The sequence below is a fragment of the Hyaena hyaena genome, unplaced genomic scaffold (genome assembly GCF_003009895.1).
Source record: "Hyaena hyaena isolate Hyena2069 unplaced genomic scaffold, ASM300989v1 scaffold_1699, whole genome shotgun sequence".
NCBI classification, from domain to species: domain Eukaryota; kingdom Metazoa; phylum Chordata; class Mammalia; order Carnivora; family Hyaenidae; genus Hyaena; species Hyaena hyaena.
Genome location: NW_024082338.1, coordinates 120355 through 141417, shown reverse-complemented (window position 1 = coordinate 141417; position 21063 = coordinate 120355). Strand labels below are relative to the sequence as shown.

General features: G+C 42.7%; 1 long non-coding RNA gene across 3 annotated transcripts in view; it reads left to right on the top strand.

Annotated features, from left to right (window-relative positions):
* Positions 1 to 13607: 13607 nt before the first annotated feature.
* Positions 13608 to 21063, top strand: part of LOC120226487 — a 51605-nt gene continuing 44149 nt past the window's right edge. For all 3 annotated transcript variants that reach the window (XR_005527027.1, XR_005527028.1, XR_005527029.1), the window contains exons 1-4: positions 13608 to 13677; positions 13963 to 14050; positions 14234 to 14352; positions 19660 to 19779. This is a non-coding gene — a long non-coding RNA (uncharacterized LOC120226487). The remainder of the gene's footprint in view (positions 13678 to 13962; positions 14051 to 14233; positions 14353 to 19659; positions 19780 to 21063) is intronic.

Sequence of the window (21063 nt, the reverse complement as noted above, 5' to 3'; positions counted from 1 at the left end):
CAACAAGGATGCATGGTATGCAGGCAAGGTCGAGGACTCAGAGACTCCTGAGGTGAGGCTCTGTCTCCAAAGCCCAGAGAAAAGAACTTTCTCCAAAGGATTTTCACCATATGGCACCACCCAGTGAAGGGAACAGTTGGCTTTTCTTTGGCCCCTTTCCCTTCCATTTGTCCCTAAAACAAATATGGACAAAACAAGTCCTAACTGAAAATTGTCACGTCTTTGGGCAGGTGAAGTGCTTTATGGAAACTAACCCAGTCTCCTGTACTCCTTTGTGACCACCATGAGAAGAATTGGCCACCTACTCATATTATTTCTAATTTATGACCTGATGTGACATTGTGGTTTAAGAGGAATAAGAGATCAGAGCTGCTGCAGAGTGAAAGTATAATCACAGTGATTATTCCCACCATTTATTTATGATTCCCATATTCTGTTTCCCACTCAACCTTGGGGGATTGATGAGGTCTCAGAATCATGTGATCATCTCTTTCCCCATCAGAGAAAAATCTGTCTTAACTGCTGTCATTCCTGCTTCACAAAACATCATGAAAACTTTGGGGTTATTTGACATGAGTTTGGTTTCTTATTGGTCTGGGGGCTCAGAGATAACAACAGACCATTTGATTAAGATTTGTATCCTCATAAGTCCTAGAAAACAAAGTTAGAATTCATGTGGAGTGTGTCTAGTCATCAGCTATTGAAAAGCCAGGATGACAAATTAAGATGGATACAGATGGTCCAGGATCAATGTCAACGAACTGATAACTTTCATCCTTTTTGTCTCCAGGGTCTTTCATGAGGTGATCTGAATGTTCTAATAAAACATGGCAGTGGACTGCTTCCAGATGCTGTTCTTTCCAGTTAAAGGCAAGCTGGAGGCTCTATTCTGCAGAGGATGTATCTAGCAAAGGACTTTTTGACTATCTTTTTCATTCTAGGGAACAAGTTATTGAAAACCTCGTATGTGCGTTTTGACAGATCTCTACAATTCACATCAGTTTGGCATATGTGGACTAGAGGCAACTCAAAACTCCTTTAACATGAGGCTTGGGGAACTCCCCATCTTCAGCCTTCATTCCTGATGACTATAGAAAACGATTAGCCAATTGGACAGGAAATTCCTGGAAAGACGATCTGAATGGGTCAGCACAAATGGGAGGAAAATGCAAACTTGGTTTCCTCATAAAAAAGAGAACAGATCACAGCGGAGGCATACATGTAGAGAAGCCAGGGCAGCGCTGATGGGAGAAAACATGAAGTAGCACAGCTCTGAGCTTTCAAGGGAAGGAAGATGAGAGCATTAAGGCACAGAAGGTGAGCTAAGCAAGTTGTGCCTCCCTGGATCAGGAATAACGCAGCCCAGTGTCCTGGAGAGGCCAGATACTGCTGGCACCCTCTGCCACACATGTCTGGGTGGGAATCCCTGCCCTGACACTTAGGTATCATATGACCTTGGGCAAGGTCATCAATGGTCAGATTGAGTTATTTCCCTATCTGATAAACAGGGGCTGGTGACAGTATCCACTGCAGCACAGTGGTTATTAAGAGGATTAAATTAATTAGCATGTATATGTTCTTAGAAGACTTTCTGCTTTGTCCTAGTTATTTATATGTTCATTATTATTACTAGATGGAGATTGAATCTTTTTCTCATGAACTTTTAATATCTCCTTAACATGTCCTTCTGTCAATTTGAGAATCGATAGGGTAAAAGCAGACCTCTATGGCAAACTGCCAAACACACCTCTATTGTCCCTTCTAGATGTGGAGAGAACAACACATGAACCAGGGAGAGGATCACCCTCATTTTCTTCCAGGAGACAGTTACACTGCATGTTGGGCAAATATGGGGTATGGAGTGTATCCACCAGAGGGTCTATGTGTGGACCTTGAGAGGCCATCAGGACACAGCCTTTGGCTCTCCCTTGAGCCAGTAAGGTGGAGAGCATGAGTTCAACATCTCAGCTCTGCCACTTGCTAGCTGTGTAACCTGGAACTTTACCAATCAGTGCTCTAGGTTCTTCACCAGGAAAATAAGAGTAATAAATAGTGTTTCCTGCCTGGGGCAGTTAGAGGGATTATCAGTGTTCATATAGGTAAAACACCTAGAATAGTACTTGATATACTGTAGGCACCATATGAATGTTAAGTATCTATATTATTGTTTTTATCAACAGCAAATAGGGACCCAGGTTCTTGGGGACATAGCCTGTGAATGCCAAGTGGAAGAGCTAGTATTCACTTATTAACCAGCCAACAAACATTTAAAAATACTTACTCAGCCAGACACTCTGTCAGGCTGTGTGTACATAAGTATATAGGACTCACGCCTTCGAGTAACACAGGAGATGGGGGGAGAAGGTAAAGCTGGCTTCACTGAGGGGATGTTGAACTGATTCTTCCACAATGGCATATGTTCACCAGGCAGGTAGGCTGAAAGAAAAGTGGTGAAAATGATAGAGGGTATTTTCCAGTGCATTAGGGTTTGAGGAACAACAATTGATTGTTATGGCCAAAGCATGGAGTAGATGATAAAAGCTGATGATGAAGATGGGGAAAGAGAAGAGCCAGCTCATGGAGCGTCTTTATGCCATGTAGAGGTTGACTTTGTACTGAGGCAATGGAAAGTCACCAAGGGTATTAAGAAGAGACATAACATGCTCAACGTTCTGAGTTAGAGTTGGTGCTGAAAATAGAGATGAGGCTGGAAGCAGAAAGAGCAATAAGTCTAGGAGAGAAGGCAGTTTCCTAAGGGGAAGGGGGAAAATTCAAGAGATATTTATGCAAAAGGAATGATGTGTTTTCATGAATAAGATGAATAAGAGAGAGAGAGACAGAGACACAGACAGAGAAGGAGGGAGGGTGGGAGAAATCAAATGTAAATTTCAGGTTTTATAGAGTCATAAAGATTAGTGAGTTTTAAAACTTTATTATTTTTATTATATTTATTTATTTTACTTCTTGATGGTGTTGGGAATAATTCAGAGGCAGTCAACTTTCAGAATGCTGAGTCTGATTAAAGCATTAATATTGGATCATCCCAGGCTGGAGAGCTACTTTTCAATTCTTGAGTCTCTAGTTCTTAGGGGAGCCATTTTCCTACCCCCATGAAGTATGCATGGCCATATAACTTCTTCAGGCTAACAAAAGAACATTTTATTGCTGGTGCTCTTGTGTGTTCCTTTTTCTCCCCCTGCCATGGGAATGTTGAGAGCCAAGAAGATATGGAATGCCCTAAGATTGGACAAAACTTGGGGGGCAGCTGCCATGGAGAGCCACCTGGACCTGCAGAGGACTTTGCATCAGTGAGAAATAAACTCTTGTTGTGTGGAGCCATTGAATGGGAAGAGGGGAGAAGATTCCACCACAGATTCAGAGCTGGTGTGGAGTCACTGGGTCATTTTTCTCTCTGTGTAGAATCAGTGGGATTTCATAAGTTAGCTTATAAAGTTATAGTATATTAAAAATCCTCAGAAACTGAAGTCTTTACCCCTAGGAATAGTAGCCAGGTGGTAGAAAAATCTGGAAAACAGCAGATTCTCAATAAACATTTTTTTCTTTTTTTTCCAAGTTCCAACTAATACTTACCTGTTCTGACCAGAGAGAGGTACCTCTCCTCTCTTTGCCCAGATATAACAAGTGCTAATTTATATACTCCATCTTTATTTGTATGTATCCATATATTTACTGTTTACTATCTCTGCGCTTCCATCTGGGAATATTTCCTTCTACCAGAAGAAAGCCTCTCAGTATTTCATTTAGTGTGGATCTACTTGCCACTTGCATACTTTGGCATTTGTTGGTGTAAGAATGTCTTTATTTAACTTTTACTCTTAAGGAACATTTTACCCAGGTACAGTGTGCTACTAGCTTGGCAGCTAATTTCCTTTAGTTTTTTGTATATATCATTCTGCCTTCTATTGTTTTTGTCAAAACTCAGATGTGAGTCTCGTTACTGCTCATCAAAAATTATTTCATCTTTTTTCCTCTGGCTGTTTGTAAGCTTTTCTTTTTGTCTTTTTGGTTTTCTGCAGTTTTAGGGTTCATAAATAATCAATAATTAAGCAATTCATCATTCTTTTACTTAAAAAATATTTACTGAGCAGAGCACATCCCCTAGAGCTTAGAGTCTAGTAGGGAGAAAAGACAAGAGAGTTGGCAAGCTCAACGTGGAGGATCACTATGACTCTGGGGGCAAGCCTGGGTGCTTTGGGAAGTTGCTGGGGCTGTGTTTTAGCCAAGCTCTGAAGGACCAAGTAGAGGGTCAGCAGGTAATAATCAGTAGGGGATGAGCAAAGGCTAGACAGAGAGTGGTTCTGAATGTAGGGTCTGGATGCAAGTCTTCAAAAGAAAAGGGCATGAGGGGCTTTGAGAAATTGCAAGTAGATCGATGTGCTATAGAGCAAGAGCATGTGGACTGTGAAGGAGAGTGGCCAGACACAAGGCTTGTTTATCAAATGCCTCCTTCCGGTTGCAGTGTCTCTTTTTAGCTTTAGACAGATATTTACTTTCTACATGACATCTTTCCTAGGATGATTCAAACCCTCTTGAACTCAGCTTTCCAAGGATCTGGATTGTATTTCCCCAATCTCAACCTTATCTGGAACACCAGCCACATTGGTTCAGTTGCATACAATGGGGAAGAGGGATCATTCTCTGCACGGCCTGGTGGCCCTGTGTGATTTTGCCCCTTCTCATTGCTGTGGTCTCATCTCACACCCAACATAGCCTTGCCCTCTCCACCCCAGCTCTGGGGGCATTGTTTTCAGTTTCTCAAGCACATGCTCCTTCCTATCAGATAGATCTTATAATTGATGTTCCCTCTTTCTGGAAATCTCCTCCCTCCACCTCATCACTTCCTTGGGGAAGTCTTGCAACTGTCTCCTCACCCCCATTACTCATTTTCATTCTGTATCACATGTCTCATCACAGTGCACACACAGCTTGGGATTGGGTGTTGATGGGTGTGGCTGTGTGTGTGGTGCTGTCTCCCCTGCTAGCTGAGTTTCAGGAGGGCAGAGACCATATGTGCTTTGTTTACATTTATTCTCAGGACCTGGCACAGAGAACCTGCTCAATAAATTCTTGCTGAATGAGTGTCTCATAGCTCTATTAAGGAGTCTGTGTGTTATCTGGAGGGCATGGAGGAACCACCAGTATTGTAAAAGGGAAGATGATTTCAAAAAAGATTCGGCATTGGGAAACCCACTTTTTTTAAAAAAAATTTTTAACTTTTATTTCTTTCTGAGAGCGAGAGAGAGAGACAGCATGAGCAGGGGAGGGTCAGAGAGAGAGGGAGACACAGAATCCAAAGACAGGCTCCAGGCTCTGAGCTAGCTGTCAACACAGAGCATGATGAGGGGCTCAGACCCACAAACCGTGAGATCATGACCTGAGCCGAAGTCGGACGCTTAACCGACTGAGCCACCCAGGAGCCCCCACTTTTGACTACTCGGTGGACCAAGCATTGGATTGGGCCAAACTGGAAGGGGAGGAGCCTTAAGGGTTGTGATACTGGTGCCTATCTGAGAGACAGTAGCAGCGGCTGTCGAGAGGAGATTGGCAGGTGTGGGAAGTCTTAGCAAGCCCGACGTGATGAGATCTGGGGTCTGAGTGGAAGGGGCAGGATGAAAGCCAAATCTCTGACTTGAATCCTTGGGCTAATGGCGGTTCAATTTATAAAACAGGGAACAAAGGGCAGAAGTAGGAGGGGTAGAAAAGGAAGATGATTAATTTGGCTTTTGGCTTGTTGAATCAAAAATGTAGGTGCTTACTGCTAGGAATTTACCCAAGGGATACAGAAATGCTGAGGCATAGGAGCACATGTACCCCAATGTTCATAGCAGCTCTCTCAACAATAGCTAAAACATGGAAAGAGCCTAAGTGTCCATCAACTGATGAATGGATCAAGAAGATGTGGTTTATCTATACCATGGAATACTACATGGCAATGAGAAACAATGAAATCTGGCCATGTGTAGCAACATGGATGGACCTTGAGGGTGTTATGCTGAGCGAAATAAGTCAGGCAGAGAAGGACAAATACCATATGTTTGCACGTATAGGAGGATTAGGAGGAACTTGACGGAGGACCAAGGGGGAGAAGAAGGGCGGAAATGGTGGGGGAAAGGGAGAGAGGCAAACCATGAGAGACTCTTGAATGCTGACAAAAACTGAGGACTGATGGATGTGGGGGGGAGGGGGGGATGGGCATGAAGGAGGGCACTTTGGGGATGAGCACTGAGTGTTATGTAGAAACTAATTTGACAATAAACTATTTGTAAAAAAAAAAAAAAAGAAACACAGTAAAAAAAAAAAATAAATAAATAAATTAAAAAAAAAAAATGTAGGTGCTTAGGAGGCAGCTGATCTTAGTCTCAGGTGAGAAACTGGCTTGAAGGTATCGGGTTGGGATTTGTTATAAAATCCATCACAGAATGCTTCATTATGATCTGCCTTAGCTCTGAATAGCTGACTAACCCCGAGGACTTACTCAAGAATCACTTTATAAATCCTGACAGTCAAAAAATATTTCTTGTTTTTTTTTTACTTTTATAGGGAAATAACAGGAAAAATAAATCAGAGATCAGTCTTAATGTAAACTTCCTAAAGTGACTTGAGATTGGGAGCTTGGCTTTGACTAATTCTGTCAATTGAATATAGAATTTTCTCCAAAGCTGGAGAAGGGCTGACAGTGGGGGTCAGAGAAAACTGGATTGGCCAAGTTGGCAAACACCATTTTGCCAGAGGGTGCCCCAACCCCCTGCTGAGAACTGTCACTTAGGCCCCTCTGTTCTGCAAATAATTTCTGTTTGATTTTCAGCTTTCAAGATGAAAGCACCTAAAAAGATCAGTCATAGGGCAGATTCAACAAGGTAAACATTAACTAGTTATTTACCTGGATTCTGTTCACATTTGATGAGTAATGTATTGAATGGTCAAGCAGAGTTGTTACTAACCCAGAAAGTCGATGTTGACTTTTGGAGAGCTAATCAATGAGAAATGGAGGTGTCCTAAATGGGAACTGTTTTCACATATGTGGGTGAGTCAACTGTTCTGAGTACCATAGCTAAAGTGGCCAATGGACATTGTGACACCCACCGTGATTGGTTTGCATCACGCAAGGTGAAGGGTACAGAGGAATTGTTTGGAAATAGCCAAACCCTCTTCTCCAGGTGGTACTGCTGCTTACATCCACAGTGCTTGCTCTGTGGGAGCTCGGGGTATTTGGCTGATGTTTGAGTTAAAGGGAGAGATTTCATATCTTGTAGGGTGACAGAAGCCCCAACTACAGACGGGATTCTCACCAAAGAGGCACAGCACCAGCATGGGCATTGGCCACACTCCTGGGAAACCAGAAAGTCCCTTAGATTTCACAGAGTTAGATTTATCAGAGAAAAGTTATGCCAAGGAATCCTTCGCCCATTTCTGGAGTCTCCTGAGACTTGGTTCTCCTCCTTGGATTTTTTTTTTCCCTGCTCAGTCCCTCAGGAGGCCACCAACATGCACCTACTCTGACTTTCCCACATTGTGACATTGTAAGAGATATCAAATCTTGAGTCTGTATATTGAGCATGTGAAAACTTCCATTTTTTTCTTGTAAACTTTCCAAAAGTCACCACCTGATTTCATAACAAGCTTCTCTCCTCTACTGTACTTTCTTTAGTTCCCAATTCTCCACTTTTATCACTAGGGTCTGACAAATAATTCAAGTTAGCAGTAGCCATTGTATTTGGGCAGCTCAGATAATTCTCACTTTCAAACTGCTTATAAGCATTGCCTGCTTGTGGTGAAATAAAACCTTCAGAGCCCAACATGATCCACATGCTGGTATTTTTCAGGTAGTGAAACGGATGCAAATAGCCGAGTCTTCCCATTGCTCTGAGCCTCTCTCCCTGACAGACAATGTAGTCATGAAGGCTATTAAGATTTCATTGCCCAATATTGGAACATTATTCACAATCAAAATCACTTGGCTCTTGATTGCATTATTTAGAAATCTGAAAACAAGTTGCAATTAAAATTTATCTATTGTCATCTATTATCTATCTCTCTACCACCCTATCTCTCTAGCTAGCTAGCTAGCTATGTAAAAGCTCCGGGTTGTTAGATTTAAACAAGAACAACTAATCTGAGTTCCGACTTTTCCTTATTTCTTGGGAATAGTCATGTAAGCACCTGGCTTTGGTTTCTATGAAATGTAAAACAAAAATGGAGCCATGTGATTTTCAGGGTTGTTTCCAGCTCGATTCCCCCTCCCCAATTCTATGATTCTCAAACATTCCTGCTGCCTTACACTTGCCACCCCCAACCCCTATCCTCAAGGCGTTGCCCCTGCATTGGCCCAGGCTTTAGGGTTATGCTTTGCCTTGCTGCCCCTCCTTGGGTCTGCCCATTCAGGCAGCATGGGGCCCTTTCCCCTTTATAACATGGGCACTTTCTCCTGAGCCCACACTCCTGGCTGAGGCCCAGTCACCGTGTTCTCATCACCCCTACTTCTGCAGTCACTGCCTCCACTTCCCCACTCGGCTAGCACAAGAACACTTAGAGTGAGCCAAGATTGTGTTCCACACCCCTGCATCTCCCCTGGTATGTTCCCCTTCCTGCCACCTCCAGGCTGTCTTCCAACCCCTGAGCGAGTGATCTCAATCTGCACAGACCCTCTTGTGAAAGAAGAAAGTCATCTGATGAGCAAATTCACATGGAAATTCTAATGACAGCGCTCTTTCCTTGTTGGGAGGATCTCACATCTATTGTGCATTTCATAAGTACCAGGCTCTCCTAACCATGTGATGAGGTCAGTATTCTTGTCATTCTCGTGCATAGCTCATATGATTGAAGCCCTGGGCAGCCTCTGCAGGACTGTTATGAGACTCAACCAGCAGTGACTGGACAGTGCTTTAAGATAAACAATGGACAAATGTGTATGCGAGGTGTTGCTGGAGCCAGTGGTCCTTTGATCTTGGAACCACACAGTCTTACTATTATCATGACACAGAGGTGGCCTCCCTGGTTCTCTTTCTGTCCCTATGATTTAGCTCAATCCTGAGAGACAAGGTTCCTTGAAGCGTCTTGGGGACCAGCTGGCTTTGCAGCTTCCTCCAAATTCCCCGGATGGGTCTCACCTAGCACAGGACCTGTCCCCCACAGTCAATCAGTGTCTTTCTGGTATGGTGAGTCCCTTACATTATTTTTAGTGTCATTAGCTTTGCTAAGGTTCATTATGTTAATATCATAACTAGTTTTTGTAAAACGAAGAGGAAAAGCTTTCAGATGCCAAATATTTATTGGCTCCCTACAATGAGACCTAAATATTCACTGCAGAATCTAAAAGTGTGCAAATCCAAAATGGCAGCCTGCCAAACTAAGTGCATTTTTGGACTGCTGCTTGGTGACGTTGAGTCAAGAGTGGATTCTGAAGCATCAGTTTCAGGCTGTCTGTCTCTCTCCTTTTATTCCGATCTGGGCAGAAGCCCGTGCGAGCTTCCCTTTGAATGGCTACATTTTTGTGTGAAAAGTGTCCTTAACTCAGAAGGGGGCATGCTCTTTCAAGGGTGAGAGAGATCTTCACCACTGCCATCCTTTGCCAGATGGGTTGCTTTTGTCTGGTGTTCGACAGAGAATATGAAATTGTGTCTGTGCATCTTAAAATCTATCCTGCTGGGAAACAATTATTTACTTTGTTTTATGCCAGTTTCTAATGAGGAGTTGCTATGTGAATTAACAAGCTTGAGCAATGTGTTTGAGGGAAGTAAGTAATTTGGGGAATGTGGGAAACTTCTATTAGACCACCTGTTTTACCGGTAAGGCACAGACAGTCTCTCCTTTAATCCAGTTTTTGAAATGAAAAATGAGATTAAATATGTCTGTTCAGGGCATTTTGAAATGAGGTCTTATCAAAATATGGGAAGTAGCAGGAATGGAAAGGAGAGAGAAAAAAATGTCTGATTTTCTGTATCTCGGTCAGAACTGACATGCACCCAAATCAGTTGGGTCATGATGTTAGAGACCTTCTTGCTTGTTAATATCATAAGGAGACACTGCCATATGTGACACTAACCACATGCACGTAAATGTGTGATCAGATATACCCCAGGCCACAGTCTGAAAGCTTTTGACCCATTTTGTTAGTTAAGCTTTTGGAAGGCAATTTGGAAGCTACATTTGATTAGAAAAAGTCCTTCTCTACATAGGTACTTTGGTGGGGACTTGAAATTCTTTTGGCGTACGTCCATTTTCATGATTAACTCTTGATATTTGGTAGTCACCTTGTCCCAGCCACATGCACAGGTGCATTGAGCACCAATTTGCAAGGCACCGCTTAGAAATTGAGCAAGTGACAGAGATGAAGTGGCAGGAGGCCAGTATTCCCAGGAATATAAGTCCTAAGCCCCTGCCTGGAGTGACGCTCAGGGACAAGCGTCTGGGCGCTTAGGACACGTGCGGTCACCAAATCTGGTGCAAGCATTTGCCAGCCTTAGAAAGGAAAGGGACTGTCCCAAGTGTCCGCAGCCAGTGGTCGTGCAGAGGCCCCTTCTGAACCTGGCTGTGATGGCCATTGTCCTAGCTGTTGGTCATTTGCTCAGACACAGGCTTGGCCTCATAAGGGCAAAGGTGGGAAGAAGACATTTCATCAAGGAGGCTCTCAAGTCAAAGTGAGAATCTTTCATTTGGGATATGATCCAAAGGGCTCTCCCAGCCCCCCAGGCCAAGCTCCAGGGATACACTGCCAGCTCATGCTGACATTTAAAGGCAACAGACAGCTTGAATTAATTACACATGAATGAAATCACAGCAGGCCTCAGAGTTGATACCTGAGCTCTCCTTTGGCAACTGAAGTCATAAAAAGTACATTGAAGAGGGGCCAAAGAGAGTGTTAAAAAACCTAAAAGGAATAAGAAAATGTTTTGAAGAGGAGTTTTTTGAAAAGGTACCTTGACAAGGATGGCTGGATAATGGATAATCCAGGTAGGTACCATTCAAATGCAGGTTGTGAGCAAATCTGCTTGTAGTTAATACTACCCCTGGGGACAGCAAATTGGGAGTGATTGCAATAGGCTAGTGGTTCTCAACCTTTCTGACTATGACTTACTCTAAGAAATACTTTTGCATCTTATCCTGATACCATACACACACACACACACACTCTCTTTCTCTCTCTCTGTCTGTTAAACACATGAAATTCAAAAAGAATTTCATGAAACAATATTTGCCCTTTCTATACACTGTGACATTGTCTAGTATAGTCTTTTAGTCTTATCTTTTCATGAAATCATTAAACTGCTGTGCACTATTTTATCGAGTTCAAGTATATTTCACTGCCTATTAATGTTTTGAAGCCATCATTTGAAACTTAGAGTCTTAAGAGCTCAGACGCATGCAAACTGGATTTACACCTTCTCCATGAAATGATCACTGGAATTGATGAAGGGATCAGAAAACTAAGGTCCAGGGGGAAAAGTCTGCCCTGTTGGCAGTGTGAGTTTCACGGACACACAGTCACACCGTGGCTTCACCTGTGGTGCATGGCTGCTTTTGTGCGACAGTTATGGTTGAATAGGTACAGCAGAGTCCATGTGACCTGCAAAGCTGAAAATATTTACTGTCTGGTCCTTCACAGAAAAAATTTGTTGACCCCCATCGGTGCCTCAGGACGTCTGCAGGGAAACCACTCAGCTTAGCCCTTCCACAGATGTATCTCAGGCTGCAGATAAATTGATGATAAATTGCCCTTTTCTTCTTTAATGTTTATTTACTTTTGAGAAAGAGAGATAGCAAAGGAGAGGCAGAAGAGAGAGGGAGACAGAGGATCTGAAGAGGGCTCTATCCTGATAGTAGACACCCTGATGTGGGGCGTGAACTGTGAGATCATCACCTGAGCCAAAGCAGACACTTAACTGACTGAGCCAGTCAGACGCCCCAATCAGTTACCCTTGAACAACAATTTTGGGGTCGGGCCCTGTATCAGGCTCTGGAGCCTAATCTGCTTTAGATTCTGTCTCTGTCTCTCTCTGCCCCTTCCTGGCTTGTGCTCTGTGTCTCTCTGTCTCTCAAAAATGAATAAAACATTAAAAAAAGAATTTTTAAAGAGGTTGTTCTATCTCTCTCTCTCTCTTTCTCTCCCTCAGTCCCCTCTCTCTGAACCATGAGAGGACAAAGTGAGAAGGCAGCTGTCTGCAAGCCAGAAAGACACCTCTCACCGGAAACCAAATCTTGCGATTCCTTGATCTTGGACTTTTCAGCCCCCAGAGCTCTGAGAAAAGAAAGTTCCATTGTTGAAGCCACAGAGTCTGGGGATTTGTTATGGCAGACTGGGCTAAGACAAAGTGCATTGTAGGATGTTTGGCAACATCTTTGATTTCTACCTACTAGATGCCGTAGCATCCTCCCAATGGTGACAATTTCTGGGGGTCAAAATTGCCTTCAGTTGAGAATCACTGGGATGCAGATTAGGACTGCATCTCTCACTTGTGTTCGTTAGCCTATATGAGTTTGGTATTAGCTGATTGGGAATGGGCAGAAGGGGGGATTCATTCTGGAATTTGACTCTCACTTGGTTGCTTTTGGAGTCTCATTCTGTGACACTGGGATAGCCTGCAGGTAGCTGAAGAAAGAAATGTCTGTGAGAAGAACAGGAACTACAACGAAACTGGTCAGGCAGGCACTGGCCCTGGGTGGGCGCCTTTGCAGCTCTACACCACTTCAGAAGGACAGAACCCTGTGGTCCACACTGGTCCTTTAGCTCTTGACATTCTGAGTGTATTGCCACACTGGCTGGCAGAGAAATAAAGCTCAGTATCATTAATGACCTGATTTCTGCCCAAACTTTCATAAATGTTATCCTGATTTGGCCACTGTTACCTGGAAACTTCTGATAAATGGATTTTGGAAAAGCTTTTTTTTTAAGACAAGCTTGGATGAGACAAGCTTTGAAATTTGGACTAAAATCAGAGGGAAGACTCTGGTTAATTGCCTTTACCTTACCTGGGACTCTTGAGATGCTGAAGACAGAAAATATTCCATAGCCATATACTGAGAAATCATTTCCATCTAGGTGGTTTGGATCAATCATCTTTCCAAGAAAGGGATGATATGTCTATTTCCAACTGCATTTTCCCCCAAATGGACGTAGCGATTGCAACATTTCATAACTTCCCTCTAGTTATCAGTTTTAAGCATGGTCCCTGCTCTTTTCCAGGCATTTCTGGAACCATGAGAAATACAGAGTCACATTCAGAGTTTATTGATGGGAAGGCAGCACACAACACGTGTGGATTGTTACATGGAGACCCCCACAAGGTGATAGGTACCTGAGTGCAGACCCCACCCCCTCACAGCCACTGTGAATATACACATGGGACCCAGGGCTGTGCAGATCTCACTGTGCCAAGTCTCTTCATGGTCTTTATGGCAAATATGAAGGGTGGGAAGTGGCCGGGAATTTTGGCTCTATGGAGTCATCAGCTTTTTAGTTTTCTCCATAGCTGTGTCTTATCTGAGTTATTCTCTACCACAGCCAAACATACTGAGAGCTTATATTGATTTGTTTGTCACTGTTGTTTGCTACTGCTTTTTATTGCATCCTTCCTAGACCCTCCAAAGACTGCCCCAGATTGTTCCAGAACCATTCACAGTGCTGTCTTGTCCCATCCTGATGTACAGGCGGACGCTTTGGTAAGTGGCCCAACACGTCATGACCATCAGCCACTATGCCACCAGTACCTTCCTGATTTCTATTCTTTGAACTTTTCCTGCTCCGTGGGGCTTCTTTGGCTCCAGAGCCTCACATCTCTTGTGTTCTGGGCGTGTTTGCTCTCCATGGGCTGCTGCTCTGACTTGCCACATTTCCTTTTCCTCCAAGATTTTCTCCTTGGTCATGTCACTGAGTCTGGCCAGTGTGGGCAAAAGTGAAGCCTTCTCAAGTGTGATCCAAGCTCTCTCCTCTCTTTTGCTGACAAGATGCAGAGAACCCTGGGGAAGACTCTAAGAGGTGAAGATGGAGATGGAAGATGGAGGAAGGGAGGGTCCTGGATTCCTGGATGACTCTGTGAGTCAAACGACTTGGACCATGCCTGCCTCCTCCTCTGACACATGTGAGCAGAATATAAATGTCTGTTGGGCTGAGTCTCCAAGATCTGCTGGTTGTTTGTTACAGTAATTAGTCTATGCTGTTTCATACCCTTTCACTTCCAGTCACCTGAAGCCACTGATCACTTTTTCTTACCTGCAGGCCCCGGACTAGCTTCCTTGGGGTTCCCAGACACTGAGGGAGTTATGTCCTCTGTGAGCTCATCTCCATGGCAGCTTGGGTTCTATATTGGTATTTGCCCATTTCATCAGTGGTCAGAGGTGAGATCTCTCCTTCCACCACTTTTTTTCTTCTTTTCTTTCTTTCTTTCTCTCTCTCTCTTTTTTTTTTTTTTTTTTTTTTTGCTTTATATCATTTGCATTGGGAACATGCACATAGATTCCAGTACTATCCCCCTAATCCAGAGCCTGCCTCCTTTGTTCCAAATGTCTGTTGTGGCTCTAGGTTGCCTGTATGACTCTCCAGTTGTAGAATGTTGGGGGCTCCTGGATGCCCCACCATCTGCTGGCCTCCTGGAAGCCTTGACATCAGCCTGCCATGGCCATGAGCTGCACACCTCATGGTCCAGCAGTCCACTTCTCACACTGCCCCAGCACTGTCACTGTTTCATCCTGTAATATCTAGCTTTCATAATGGTATTCACTCTCCAAGATCAATAGTTACCCCTCACAGGGAGACATTTGAACTCTAATAGGCAGAGAGGAGACTTTTATGGAAAGGCTGAATCACTCTGCATGGAAGATCTGGCATTTGTGTGGCAGTGTCTCTGAGTTTGGTGTTGTGGACTTGTGCCCTTGGTGTGGTTGTGTCTGTGTGGCGGTATCTCTAGGCGTATCTCTTTCCATGTAGATGCATCTCTGAGAGTGTGTACAGAAGGCTGGGGGAGGCCTTCACAGTCACTCTCCTTCCTGGGCTCTCTCTTTCCCCATCTGCTGTGAACTGCCACCTTCATTACACCCCAGATTCATGACAACTCCAGGTCTTTAAAGACATTTCCTTTCAGTCCATAATCCCATGAAATTATTTTTTTATGCTAAATCTTACTGTGTTGTAAGTATTGTACTCAGTGTGGGAGAAACCAGAGGAACAAGACCTAGGCCCTGTTTTTGAGGAGCTCACTATCTAGTGGAAGGGAAAGAGACACGTGCACTAGCAACCTTCATGTAATGTGGCTTGTAGAAAAGTCATCAAGAAAACTGGAAATCAAAATACCATAGTAAAAAGCACAGTCGCATAGAGAGGATCTAGATGTATTTCCGGATTTTTGGCTCCATTCCTTTTGAGGATGATCTGGCTGCTCTCTCCTGGATCATGGTAGATGGCGTGGTGTTTTTGTCCTTCCCTGTGGTTTGGCCTTGCTCTGCAATGCACTCTTCATGTTTCTCTCTATACCCAAGCTATGCTTTCTGAGGCTTCACTGGAGTAAATGCTTTTATGAAACCATGCTTCATCAGCAAGCAACTGGGCCTGTGCCTTCCAATCCTCCTGGGGACGTCAACTTGCTCACTTGTTTTTGATCCTGTCACCTGCTCTCTAACATACTCAACTCTGCTTAGATCTGCATGGTGCCTTCAGTGTCCGTGCCTGCTCAGATCTGTGTGTGGACATCTGTTTTCCAGGGGAAACCCAACACTGGCTGTAGTGGCGAGATGTGGGATTGGACAGGCACACAGAAAAGCGTAGAAATCATGTCAGTAGTAACCATAATAGTAATTAATAGTCTGGATAATAATCATCTAGCTGCATGGGCAATGGACTTGAAAGAATATTCTTTGGATGGGTGTGTTCTTTTTTCTTTTCTTTTCTTTTTTTTTTTTTTTTTTAATGTCCTAGATAGGACAGGAAGATTGGGCTTTTGAAGATACAAAAGAAAGATACAGAAGATACCTGAAAAAGACCAGTCTGGGATCTATGTTGATTTCATTCATGTTAATGACCCTGGTTTCCAAGCTTGGCACCACTGAACTCTCTGGACACTTTTTTTTCTGAGAAGGTTGAAAAGTGCAAATGTGGAAAATGGAGTGATGAGGACAGACTGTGGGGCCCAGCTTTACTCACAGACTCTGCCATCTCTTTCCTTCAAGATGGGGTCACGTGGCTTCTGGGGACTCTGCCATTCTAGGTTTTCAGATCCACACAGACCTTGTGAAGATTTTAAGAAAATGTCAGCTGTGAACTCTGGGTATCTTCATGCCTGACTCCAAGTTTGAGTTTCCCTCCTCCTAACCCAGCTGCCTTCCTTCCTGCTGGAACCAGTTTCCACTTTTCAGGAGTATCGGATCAAATAGGTGTTTGTCTTTCCCTCTGCATTCCTCTATTCTTGAAATCCTAACATTTATTCCAGTCTCTCTAGAATGGAAAGCCTGTCCTTTTTATTGCAGTAATGAGTTTACCCAAGCCTCCACCCCATCATTCCAAAGAGAAGCCCAGCCGTTTGCTGCCTGACTCCTAGGCTGATGGCGCTCTCCCCGCCTGGATTTCCACTTGCCCTGTTGCGCCCATCCGATGGGGCAGAGTCAGGACAAGAATGGATGCCTGAGTTAGCTCCTGTTGCCTAAGGCTTAATTCTCCAGGTGTTTGTCTGGTTTTTCAACTTCTTATTGTAGTTGGGCCTCGGTGACAGTCTGTGGGTTGGCTCCAGATTTTATACATTCCCCATTTTCTATAGTGATAGAAAAGTCCCAGTTTCTGATGGAACATGACCAGAATAAAAACATTTTCTAGCCTCCTTTGTAGTTGTCATATGTGCAGAAGTAATATGGGTAACCTTCAGATAGTGCTCTAGCCCAAGAGCTGTCAAGCTTTTCTTGTAAGGGGCTAGACAATAAATAGTTTAAGATCTGCAGGCCATACAGTCTCTGTCACAGCTACTCATCTCTGCCACTCTAGTGAGAAAGCAGTCATTGAGAATAAGTCACATAAATCAATGAGTATAGTTGTGTGGCAATAAAACTTTATTTACAAAAACAAGCTGTGGGCCAGATTTGGCTCACAGGCTTATGGTTTGCTAATCCTTACCAGTATGCGAGGCAAGACAGAGCAATAAGATAGAAGGGGTTTAGTTCTCTGACACCTTCAAGTTCCATATCCTGGAGTGATCCATATCCATGCAGACTTTTATGAGAAAAAAATAAATGTTAATCTTCCTCAAGCTACTGTTTTCATTCTCTGCAGTACATTAGAGATGACTTCATGTTCTTTGCTGCTCCTCCCACTGAGACATGGAGTCTAATTCCATTCCTCTCCAGTCTGCCCGGGAAACTTGTCTGACCAATAAAATGTGGTGGAAGTGAAGTTCTGGGACTTTTGAGGGTAGGCCTCAAGAAGCCGTATTGTTTCTACCTTGCATCTTGGGACTCTGTCTATTGGATTCCTGAGCTATCATGAAAGAAGCCTGACCACCCTGATACTGCCATGCTGGTGGGCTTTACGGGAGCTTGGGTGGGCCAGCTGAGCTAGCCTTCCACTGACCCTGCCCAAAGCCAATTTGTTCCCTCCAGGCCAGTTCATCCACCGCTGAATGACCTCTGTTGATGCCACATTGAAAAGAACGGCTAAGCCCTACTTGAATTCCTGACTCACAAAATTATGTGATCCAACAAAATGGTTGTTTGAAGCTATTTAAAACTTCCCTCTAAGTTTTAGAGTAGTGACATCAGTGCATCACCTGTCCCAGTTGGGCTTCTCCTACCTTCTATTTCATCCTTTGTGTTTCTTTTGCCTCCTATTTCTCTCTTGCCACACCTAGCCCAGAGAAGGAAAATACTTAAGAAGCTAGAGAAATGATTTGCTTTTATTTTTTTTTTAAATGTTTTATTTATTTCTAGGAGAGAGACAGCATGAGCAGGGGAGGGTCAGAGAGAGAGGGAGTCACAGACTCTGAAACAGGCTCCAGGCTCTGAGCTGGCAGTCAGCACAGAGCCCGACGCGGGGCTCGAACCCACGAACCGTGAGATCGTGACCTAAGTGAAAGTCGGACGCTTAACCGACTAAGCCACCCAGGCGCCCCATGATTTGCTTTTAAAAATGCCAAGTGAAATAATGGTTCAATTGAGTCCTAATTATAGAGAAGATGAAATTAAACATCTTCTAGAGGAAGTAACAATAAAGCCATAAAGTAGGATACCACTGCTTGTTAAATAATGCTTCAATGTCTGATGTGTTCTTTTAACTCTGAATTTCCATATGGGAAAAAGTAGAAAAAGCATGGGCTTTAGAGTTAGACATAGTTCTGAATACTGTCTAAATCACTCAGGTAGCCCTGGGTCTCTTATTAGACAACTCCAGACCTGAGTGCCCTAGTTTTAAAAATGGAGATAACATTATTTACCTCATAGTAGTGTTGTGAGAGTTAAGTATGTTAATTTATGCAAATTTATGGCAAGCCGGTAGTCAACAACATAGTTTTCTCTACATTCCACTTCTGTGCTGTCCACCAGCCACATGTGGCTGCTCAACATTTGAAATGCAGCTAGTCAGAATTACCGTGTGCCAGCATACTGGATTTTGAAGACTTTGTACAAAGAAAAGAAAATATTTTTTTTTTTAATATTTTATTTATTTCTAGGAGAGAGAGAGAGAGACAGCGTGAGTAGGGGAGGGTCAGAGAGAGAGGGAGACACAGAATCTGAAACAGGCTCCAGGCTCTGAGCTGGCAGTCAGCACAGAGCCCGACGCGGGGCTCGAACCCACGAACCGCGAGATCATGACCTAAGCGAAAGTCGGACGCTTAACCGACTAAGCCACCCAGGCGCCCCGAAAAGAAAATATTTTAATTTTAAAATATTTAATTTTAAAATATTGATTGTATAATAAAATAATATTTTGAATATATTTGGGTAAATACAATATATTTTTAAAAAAATTTATTTATATATTTTGATAGAGAGAGAATGAGAGTGAGCATAGGAAAGGCACAGAGAGAGGGAGAGAGAGAATCCCAAGCAGACTCCACACTGTTAGCATGGAGCCCAACATGGGGTTCACACTCATGAACTGTGAGATCATGACCTGAGCTGAAATCAAGAGCTGGACACAACCAATTGAGCCACCCAGGTGCCCCAATTCAATATATTCTTAAAATTAATTTTATTAGTTGCTTTTTACATTTTTCATATGGGTATTTAGAAAGTTAAAAATTATATACATGACTCATATTAATAGCTTGCATTACATTTTTATTGAATAGTGCTGTTTTTTAAAAAATTTTTACATTTATTTATTTTTGAGAGACAGAGTGAGATAGAGTGCGAGTGAGAGAGAGGCAGAGAGAGGAGGAGACACAGAATCAGAAGCAGGCTCCAGGCTCTGAGCTGTCAGCACAGAGCCTGACGTGGGGCTCAAACCCATGGACCATGAGATTATGAACTGAGCTGAAGTTGGGTGCTTAACCGACTGAACCACCCAGGTGCCCCTGAATAGTGCTGTTCTAGATGACTAGAAATACAAGCTACTTTTAGACACTTTTTGAGTGAGGGTGTGATGGTCTAATTTGTACACGATTTTATTATTTAAATGTGGCAGAGATTTCCAGGGTCCTTACATATCTGTTTCTCCTCTTATTCCAGACACACAGGAAGACTACAATTCTATGCAGTAACATTTAATTGGTTGTAAGAACTTCTACCACTTTTGCATCCCTTGCAGAATTAGTGAGAGAAGTGCAATCTCCCAGCCTGGAGTATTGAGTAAGTGTGTGATGGTAGATTCTCTGAAGAGTTGCCTGTACAATTTGCATGAATGAAAAATAAACTGTTGCTATGTTAAGCCATTGAGGTTTTGGGGTTATTTGTAGTAATAGCATAACCCAATTTTTCTAATAATTGTGTTTTTTGCTGAACAAATTTAAATGATCAAATTGCTTTTTTCTAATTTATTTTGTGCATATAGATTCAAAAAGAATTTTGAAAAAGTAGGTTTAAAAAGTGGATTTAAAATTATTATTGTAGTATATAGTTGACATATATTATTATATTAGTTTCAGGTGTACAACATAATGAAAAAGTAGATTTTTGATGTGTACCATTTTATGGGGAAAAAGCTTGGCTAGCACTTAGAAATCTATGGGAAAAAATAGAAAAAGGTGAAAAATATTATTGTCTAACAAAAAGAAAAGAATTTAGCTTAAGTCCATCTCGTCTCATTTTTAGACATTAATAGGCTAATAGAAAAATCACAGAACTGAGTGATGTGTATTCTAACATGTGACACCCAAGTGAGAAGTTTATAGGTAATTTGAAAGATGCTACAAAAATCAGAATGTGTAGGGATGTTGCAGATTCTCTCTTTGGAAATAGTGTTGGCACCTCTGTAGTAAGAACCGTAACTGGCTTTTTGTGAAGGTATCAAGTTCTGGAATCATTGGAGATCAGTTTTGAAGTAGGCCAAATTTATTATAATCCTCCTTATGGATTTTACTTTGTCTTTTTCCTTCCACATAGAAATTTTTACTTGGTAATCGAAAGGTACAAACTTCCAGTTATAAGAGAAATAAGTACTGGGGACATAATGTACAACATGGTGACTATAGCTAACACTGCTGTGTGATATACAGCAAAGTTGCTCCAAGGGTCAATCCTGAGAGTTCTCATCACAAGGAAAAAATATTGGGTTTTTTTTCTTTCTTCTTTTTGTATCTATATTAAATAATAGGTGTTAACTAAACTTATTATGGTGATCATTTCATGATATATGTAAATCATTATGCTGGACCTTTCAAACTTACACAGTGCTTTATGTAACTATATCTCAATAAAACTGGGAAGAAAAAAAAACGCTTTTACTCGGAATTTCTTTTGTGACTTGGAATTTGTAGCCAAGGATTAGGACTTGAGTTTTAAGATGGAAACCTTCCCTACTCCAGTTCCTTACCTCATCTCCTTCCAAAGGAGCTCCTAGGATCTCTTCAAAGAGTGGGGACAGGAGTGAGCATCTTGCTATTGCTGCTTCTGTGTGAAGTCAAAAAGGCTGAC